Below are 9,459 nucleotides of genomic sequence, written 5' to 3' on the forward strand. Positions count from 1 at the left end.
CCTTGGTTTGTAGATTTACCAAAACACCCTTGTAGGATGAAATGACTAAAATACCCCTATTAGGTAAAGTGACCGTAAAGCCCCTGTAGGGTAAAGTGACCGTAAAGCCCTCAGAGGGTAAAGTGACCGTAAAGCCCACAGTAGGGTAAAGTGGACCGTAATACCCTGTATGGTAAAATGACGAATATGCCCTTATGTTCCGTATGGTGATGTGCTTAGGATTTACATATATTGATATTGGATTAGTTAAGTTTGAGTGATGTGGTGGTTATCGTAGGCGATTGATTTTGGAAACGTTTCAACTTCAACCCGTAATGTGTGTGTACTAACCTTCGTAATAGCTTAGATTAATATTTCTTTGAAAAGTCAAGGCTTCATATTTTAGTGATTCGGGAATTAATATTTAGATCTATTTTCTACGCATGTTTGAGTTGGATTCACAATGGATATGGGGTAGGAAGGTATTTGGAACGTCTTCAACGAGTAGATCTCTTGGTAAGTATTCGAACCTTCTTTCCATTTTTATCTTGTGGTTTAAGAAAAGCTGAAAACCCTCTCGTCGACTAAGGCTAAAAGGGTTTTGGTGTTATTTGGTTTGTTGGTGCTAGTGAGGATTAAAGGCTACCGATCGAGGAGTGTGTGAAAATCTTGGATCATTGGAGTGACTAAATCTAGTCATCAACTTCGCAAAGGTATGAACCCAAGGGCCATTGGGGATGGTGGCGAATGTGTAAGTGATGATAATAGGTAGTTTTCGATTTGGTTTAATATTAACATGGTCTAATCTATAAGTGGTTGATTATAGGAGAAATCGCATAGGAGATCTCGTCAAGGAATATCGCAAATCGTGTGTAACGAACCCTTTTCATAGCTTAAAGTGATAAATGCGAAAAGTCAAATGCCAAATTCGGCATTTCGAGGACTTGTGAGCAATAACGCTCACTAGTTAGTTAGAATCGATGAGATGATGATCGGGAATAATGGAAACGGTAAGGACGTGTTTTTGGCGTTCACGGTAAGTTGGGCCTCGAGGGCTGAAATAGGGCCCAATAGGCTTTCGAGCCCATTTGGGTAAAATTGGTAGAAAAGCGAAATCATTAAATTGCCTGTTAAGACTATTAATACTATTATGGATATAGGCTAAATGGGCCTAGATGACAAAATCGGCTAAGTAGGGCCCATTAGGGGGTTTTAGGCCCAATAACTCGGTTTCGTTAAAAGTGGGCTAGAAACGCGGTTTACACAAATGAATAGTTAGTAACTGATGATGAACATGGAAAAATCCCTAATTTTTGGTAAAATTACGATATTACCCTTATAATATGAAAATAACCATTTTGCCCCTAGGTAAAAATGACCATTATACCCCTAGGGTTTATACATGAATTTAATGCATGGGATTTTGATAAACATGATATGTATGATATGCACATGACATGTATGATATGCACATGATATGTATGATATGCACATGAGATGTTCATAAATGCATTGGGTTGGATTTTTATATGGATGGAGGAAGTGCAAAAGGGCTTATGCCCCAGTTATTAAAGGGCTTATGCCCCAGTTATTAAAGGGCTTATGCCCCAGTTATCAAAAGGGCTTATGCCCTAGTTATCAAAAGGGCTTATGCCCCAGTTATTAAAGGGCTTATGCCCCAGTTATGAAAAGGGCTTATGCCCTAGTTACAAAAAGGGCTTTTGCCCCAGTTACTAAAAGAGGCTAGGCCTCGGATATATGATAAAGACTATCTTGCCGGTGGAGAGTTATGGCGGGGTGGATCGAGTTAATCCTCACACGGTGTGCTGGTTGGTACGGGTGGAGAGTAGCGGATGGTAGGTTGAGTAGTCTCCCCAATTGGGTTTGCATTCTTTCATTGACATTATATGTGATATTGAAATGGGCCTATGGGCCATACTGATTTCTGATAAAAGGCTTCGCCCAAGAATATGAAATTTGAAAAGGCTTCACCCGGTGTTATGAAATATGAAATATGAAAAGGGCTATGGCCCAAGACATGTTTGAGATTGATTTGGGCTTAAACCCAACAGTTGTTGTTGTTTTAGGCTCGAAAGGGCTTGTTGCACACTGAGTTTCCAAACTCACCCCTTTCCTTAACCTTGCAGTGAGCCTTGATGTGGGGACTTGGTAGGAGGGATTCAGAGTGGCCACGGTGATCGCTTTTGGACCTTTAAATAAGCATTGGTTTTCATTTAATTTCCTTTAATTATTATTTATTTTGGGATGTAATAAGGCCATTTTAACTTTTCTTTATTTCTTCTCGGGATTATTTATTTTTAATAACTTAAAACCTGGTTGATAATTGTTCAAATGGGCTAGACTTAGGACGTGTTTTCAAAGCGATACTTGTTTTCAAAATATCTCAACACCACGATTAATTGATTTATCAAAGACGTCCACTTAAACAAATTTAAACTCGATATAACAAAGTGTGGCTATGGTTGTGGGCATGTCTAGGATTGGATCCAATCAAAGAGCTTGGTACTTAAGCGACCTTCATGGCTCACCTCCTCTGTCTTAGATACCTACCGGTGCCCGACTTCCATACACTTTGTTAACTCAACAAAATATATGGTTTTTAAAACACTAAAACGGAACGTGGGTTTTCAACTCCAATGTGGCACGTCAGATTCGGCCATAACGTCTGGGCCGGGTTTGGGGTGTTACAGAAATATTAATTAGGAGGCCTTAAATAGCAAATTAACCAATTTCTAAGTTTATGGGCAAAAATTGGACATGGATGGAATTTTTGAAAGTTTAGTAAGAAAGGGCATTCTGGCCATTTGAATATTAAATGAAATAAAATGGGAAAAATAACACAAAAATGATCATCTTCTCCATATGTTGCTGTCAAATTTTTCTCTCCACCATAGATAGGGTTTCAACACTTTTAAGTCTTGATTATTAAGAGAAAAGAGATTCGAGTCGAAATCGGGGGAAAAATAAAGTTTACGAGGAATAGGCTCGACTATTCTCATTTTGTATCGAGGTAAGTTCATATGTAAATACTGTAATATAATCGTTATTTTAAATCATTTAATGCTATTTATACGATATTATGATTGTTGTCATGCAATTCTATGCTTTGTGATCATTGTTAGACAACATGCAAAAATTTTATTAATTATGTGAAAAATGTGAAAGACTACTGAAGTATCGTCTGGTATTCCAAGGAGAATGGTAAAGAAGTACAAACAAGAAAAGTCCCATTGAACTTTAGGAATAGATTCGGATATTTGGGCATTTGAACTCATTGAGTTGAGTCCGAGTTCACTTATGGATGCGAACGTCCGAACTCGTTGAGTTGAGTCCGAGTTCGTGAGATGTAACTAGGCATCCGAACTCGTTGAGCTAAGTCCGAGTTCACTTATTGATGCAAACGTCCGAACTCGTTGAGTTAAGTCCGAGTTCGTGAAATGTAACTAGGCATCCGAACTCGTTGAGTTGAGTCCGAGTTCACTTATGGATGCTAACGCCTGAACTCGTTGAGTTGAGTCCGAGTTCACTTACAGGCGGGTTACATGGTAGCTTGGCTACATATGTGGCACTTATGTGCAAACTTTCCATGTATCCGAGTTATATTCCCATGTGTTCAACGGGTAAAATTCTAGTGAAATGAAAGAATACTTAAGATGCAAGTGACGTATTGGTAAGTGTTGTGGAATGGGCACTTTGGACAAGTATGTACTTAACCCTCGGGTTAAGACTTGATACGACAACAATAATGTAGTAAGACGATGAATGATGAATAGAAATGTGATACATGTTTTGGTGATATTATGCTAATGTTGGTTGGTGTAATTGCTTTGTTAAGTTATTTGTTATTTGCATGTGAACTTACTAAGCATTTATGCTTACTCCCTCTCTTCCATTCCTTGTAGTTTTGACAAGCCATTTTGGAGATCAGGACGGTCGGAGGCACGCTCACGCTATCAACGGACCATCTCGGTATGGTGGCTTGCATATTTTGGGAATATGGCATGTATAACATTATAATCCTTTTGTGTATATAATCTTATGATATAGCTCATGGATGGCATGAAAATGTTTGAGAATGATTAGCTATTGGAGTGGCTAATCGTGATTATATTTGATAACATATATGCTTTATGTGCTAACTAATCTATGGAAATCCATAAAATGGTGAAATTGGCTATAAAATAGAATCACACAGCAGCAGTGACGTGAGCTTGAAAAATCACTAAAAATAGTATAGATAGAATTAGATGATGAATAAAATATGGAATTGAATCTTAATGAGTCTATTTTCATGTGGAAGAAACAAAAAAGGTAAAAGAGTTTGATTTTATGAAATAAAATTTATGTTTTGGTGAAACAGGGTCAGAGCAATTTCTGAATCCCCTGTTCTAAATTTAAAAATTAACCATAAATTGTACAAAAAAAATTAGAAGTTGTATCTGACATGTATGAAATCCTTATTGAGTCTAGTTTTGTGAGAAACAAATGGCATAGTCATTAAAACTCTGGACAGGGATATATCTGATCTGTAATACACAGGGGTTAGAGTAGCTGAACCCTAAAACAGGGGAGACTTTAACTAATAAACTGTACTAATTGGCCAAACAAAAAATTCTAGAAAAATTTTAGTAAGTAGATATATGAGTCTATTTTCAGGGAAAATTTATGGAATTGGATTTAAAGTTTCGTAACTCAAGAGATGGATTTTTTAGCAACTGTGATGCAGTTAGCCAGCTTGTCTAGAAATTCTAAAATAAATTGTTTGAGTTGTTTAATTAATGAATTAAGTTTGTTAACACCTCGTGCTCGGCTCAGGCAATGGTCTCGGGTACGAGGACATTACATTTGGTGGTATCAGAGTTATGGTTTAGTCAGTTCTCAGACTAACCTAGCATGTGTAAGAGTCTAGCTATACATGCCACGGATCCATGATAGTATGATGCCTCCCGACGCGTATGAGCACCGTCTTGTTTAGACAGAGGTACTCTCCAACCGAGCTGCACTGACCATGTTCAATGTGATGCGAAGGTGTTTGAATAAAATTACGATTATAATGAGTCTCGATTCAGAAAAGTATGAATAAATGTTTATGATATATATATGTGATAACACGTGAGATGAAAGTTCATGTTGTGATAAATATCCATACTTGCTTAATGCTCATATGATGCAGTACACTTGGCTTACTTGATAAGATGAACGGGATAACGAGAAATTCATAGAGGTATGAGTAAAGGTTCCTAATATCATGATATGAATGAAAGTGTCATTTCCTTGATTGAACGTTGAATGTTGATGAATGTCAATGATATTTTTTTATGAGATAAATAATTATAATGAAATGAATTTATCTATGTTAAATTGTTTGGACTGAATTATATGATTGTAATGATATGTATATGATGATGCACGAAATGCAAGTTGCGATTGTGATGCAAATATCTATGTTTGTTTAGCCCTTATATGATGTCATGAGTATGATTTGTTTGAGTAAATGAATGGAGAAGTCAAGCTATCCAGAAAACATAGGATGCATGCATAAGTATACTTGTCTAAATGGGATAACTAGAAAATTTGTGCAAACCAACATGAATGATGCATTGCCTGAATGAATGATATGATTTTGATGATGTTGTTATGATGATGGAAATTGTGTCATATGTATATGTATGAGAAAGCCGAGTCGAGGCCTACAACCCTCCCCTCACCAAGTGGAGCTTATAATGGAATTTCATGAGATTTGTCTTGAATAAGTTTCAGTTGAGAAACCAAAGAGTTCAAGTGATAGAATAATCATAAACATGATTAGAGACGAGAATGATTTGGTAAATAAAGTTAGAGCTAGAAAAGTATTAGGTTGATATAAAGATTATTGGAGCTATGCACTGTCCTAGTTAAAGAATGAATTTACTTTGGTAAATTGAATTACTCAGATACAAGTTCGAGAAAAGTGTAAATCAAAATTTATTCAGAACTGGTCTTCTTTAGTGAAAGGTCTAACATGAAATTTGTGATGGTAGAACTAGTTGTGGGAAATGATATTTGAAATGTGTAATATCTGAGTGTAGCGATTACTTTGGATGATTTAATGATTTCTTCTGAGATATTCTATGTATTTATCCGTTCTCAGAAAAAAAATTCTTTGGCTGTTCATCTTTTGAAGAAATTCTTGTTATTTGGGAATGTTTTCTAATCCTGGTGTTAGATGGATGCATTGGTAATCTGACTGGTTTATAATTTGTATTACTGTATTTCCTCGGGCATTTTATTATATTTCGTCTTATAAGAATTGATGAGAGGATATGTATGATATTATGATACTGTTTCTTTTACTTAATGCTCTATTTGATATATATGTATGGGAAGATACATTGTTCTTATTATATTTGATTCCAGTGGGATTAAATGATGTTTTCTTCTGGACTTCTTTTCTCTGAGGAATTTTCGAGATCTTCTATATTTCCCTATAAGTTTGGTTTTCGATTTTTTGACATAGTATCATATCTTAGGTTTCTTTATTCTGGATTTCTTTATTTTGGGTTTCTCAATCTTGGATTTCTTTATTTGGTTTTCTTGTTATCTTTATTCCATAATTTGTCAATTATGACTTATGTTCGAAGTGCGTTCTTCAGCTCGTGATAATCATGACAAGCATGACTATACTTCTGATTTGATCCTGGTAATGTGGTGATTTTAATATTGGAATTTCTCAAATTTTCGTGTAAGGATTTGACAACAGTAAAGGCATAAGTGATAAAAGTGCGAGTTTCAATCGGTATGGTGGATTACTTCTCTCAAGTAAGTCAATTATAATTAATGATTTCAATTGAGATATTTTGGTTACTTGAGCTAATGCAATTGAGATGGTTTTGATTAGCGTAAGAAATGAATAGTAGAGGGCTGCATGATGAATTGTTTAGTAACTAGAAGAAAGGATTACTTAAAATGTCATTCAACGGTGTTTAGATCGGCTCGGGTGTTTAATCTGTGTGAATTATTTATTTGAAAGATTTCATATGACAATTATGTCAGGATCATTTTTTTTCAAGTCTGATAATAGAATTTCATTTCTTTACGAGGAAAAGGCAAATAGTCTGAACGAGAAGTTTATATCTCTTAGAAAATTTTGATATGAGTGGAAGCTACTAAGAATAATAAAGTTTTCATCTTACGAAAGTTGAAAAGTTTATTACATGTTAGCAAAGTTTGGACAGACGAGAAGATTGCTAACCAAAACGTTTGAACTGGACTAGTTTGCATTGAGTAAAGATTTCCTAATTTTCAGTAATGCACTGTTGTATGAATGGTAATGTGTTTCATGAAAATAAGGTAATGTGATAGTTTGGAGCATTTGATGTCACAGAAAATTTGAGTTGTTGATGAGGTTAAAGCTGAGTATCAGGATCTACCAGAATTATCTTTGCCAGTATTGATATTAGGATGAGAATGAGAAGGATTATTTTCGAGGCTATATCAGAATTTTTTCCATAGCAGAAAGAGGAAAATGTGATAGTGAGTAGTAAACTAAAAGAGTAAAATGAGGATCAACCGATGTTGAATTTGATTGGATCGATTCATGGTATTATTATTAGAGGCTTATACTGAGAAAGAATTGTATGAAGCTTACGGTGAAAATTTTCCTATTCATTCGAGAGTAATGGCGTAATTGTAATTTGATTCAGATGTTATTGGATTGTGATTCATCAATGATGAAAATTTGTATGATTATTTTGGAAGAGTGCAGATCCCTTTGATTGTTGGATTTCTTGGAATTCTAGTCTCCATTAACCAAATTGAGATCTGAGTTTTATGTCAAGATGACAAGGGAAACTGAGAAGGGTTGAAAATTTAAGAACAATTTAAAGATGAGTCCGTAGGCTTTCAAAATATATGAGAAATTAAAGAGATATATTAGAGGCACCGCCTGAGTGAAAGTTCTTCGGCACTGAATATGAAATTGAGGAATCTAAATGAAGACCACTTTTCCGGTAAGATTTTTGGGGATGAAAATCTCTAAAGGGGGGGAGAGTTGTGATATCCTGAATTAGGGCCTAATCGGAAGAGTGCTTTCGGGACCACAAATCCGAGATAGAAATAATTATTTTATGATTATTTTGAGGTCTATGATATGATTGCATGATTGTATGAAAATTTTGTGAAGAAATTCTTTGCATAAAGTGCTTAATTTGAAGTTAGGGACTAAATTGAATAAGTTACAAAACTTGCATTCTAGAAGTTTCTAGTATGAAATTTCTTTGAAATATTAATTAGGAGGTCTTAAATAGCAATTTGACCAATTTTTAAGTTTATGGACAAAAATTGGACATGGATGGAATTTTTGAAAGTTTAGTAAGGAAAGGCATTTTGGTGATTTGAATATTAAATGAAATAAAATGGGAAAAATAACACAAAAATGATCATCTTCTCCATAAGTTGCTGTCAAATTTTTCTCTCCACCATAGCTAGTGTTTCAACACTTTTAAGTCTTGATTATCAAGAGAAAAGAGATTCGAGTCGAGATCGGGGGAAAAATAAAGTTTACGAGGTATAGGCTCGACTATTCTCATTTTGTATCGTGGTAAGTTCATATGTAAATATTGTAATATAACTGTTATTTTAAATCATTTAATGATATTTATATGATATTATGATTGTTATCATGCAATTCTATGCTTTGTGATCATTGTTGGACAACATGCAAAAATTTTATGAATTATGTGAAAAATGTGAAAGACTACTGAAGTATCGTTATTGGTATTCCAAGGAGAATGGTAAAGAAGTACAAACGAGGAAAGTCCCGTTGAACTTTAGGAATAGATTCGGATATTTGGGCATCCTAACTCATTAAGTTGAGTCCGAGTTCACTTATGGATGCGAACGTCCAAACTCGTTGAGTTGAGTCTAAGTTCGTGAGATGTAACTAGGCATCCGAACTCGTTGAGTTGAGTCTGAGTTCGTGAAATGTAACTAGGCATCCGAACTCATTGAGTTGAGTCCGAGTTCGCTTATGGGCGGGGTACATGGTAGCTTGGCTACATATGTGGCACTTATGTACAAACTTTCCATGTATCTGAGTTATATTCCGATGTGTTCAACGGGTAAAATTCTAGTGAAATGAAAGAATACTCAAGATGCAAGTGACGTATTGGTAAGTGTTGTGGAATGGGCACTTTGGACAAGTATGTACTTAACCCTCGGGTTGAGACTTGATACAACAACAATAATGTAGTAAGACGATGAATGATGAATAGAAATGTGATACATGTTTTGGTGATATTATGTTAATGTTGGTTGGTATAATTGCTTTGTTAAGTTTTTTGTTATTTGCATGTGAACTTACTAAGCATTTATGCTTCCTCCCTCTCTTCCATTCCGTGTAGTTTTGACAAGCCGTTTTGGAGATCAGGACGGTCGAAGGCACGCTCACACTATCAACAGACCATCTCGGTATGGTGGCTT

This window comes from Gossypium arboreum, chromosome 8 (assembly GCF_025698485.1).
Source record: "Gossypium arboreum isolate Shixiya-1 chromosome 8, ASM2569848v2, whole genome shotgun sequence".
NCBI classification, from domain to species: domain Eukaryota; kingdom Viridiplantae; phylum Streptophyta; class Magnoliopsida; order Malvales; family Malvaceae; genus Gossypium; species Gossypium arboreum.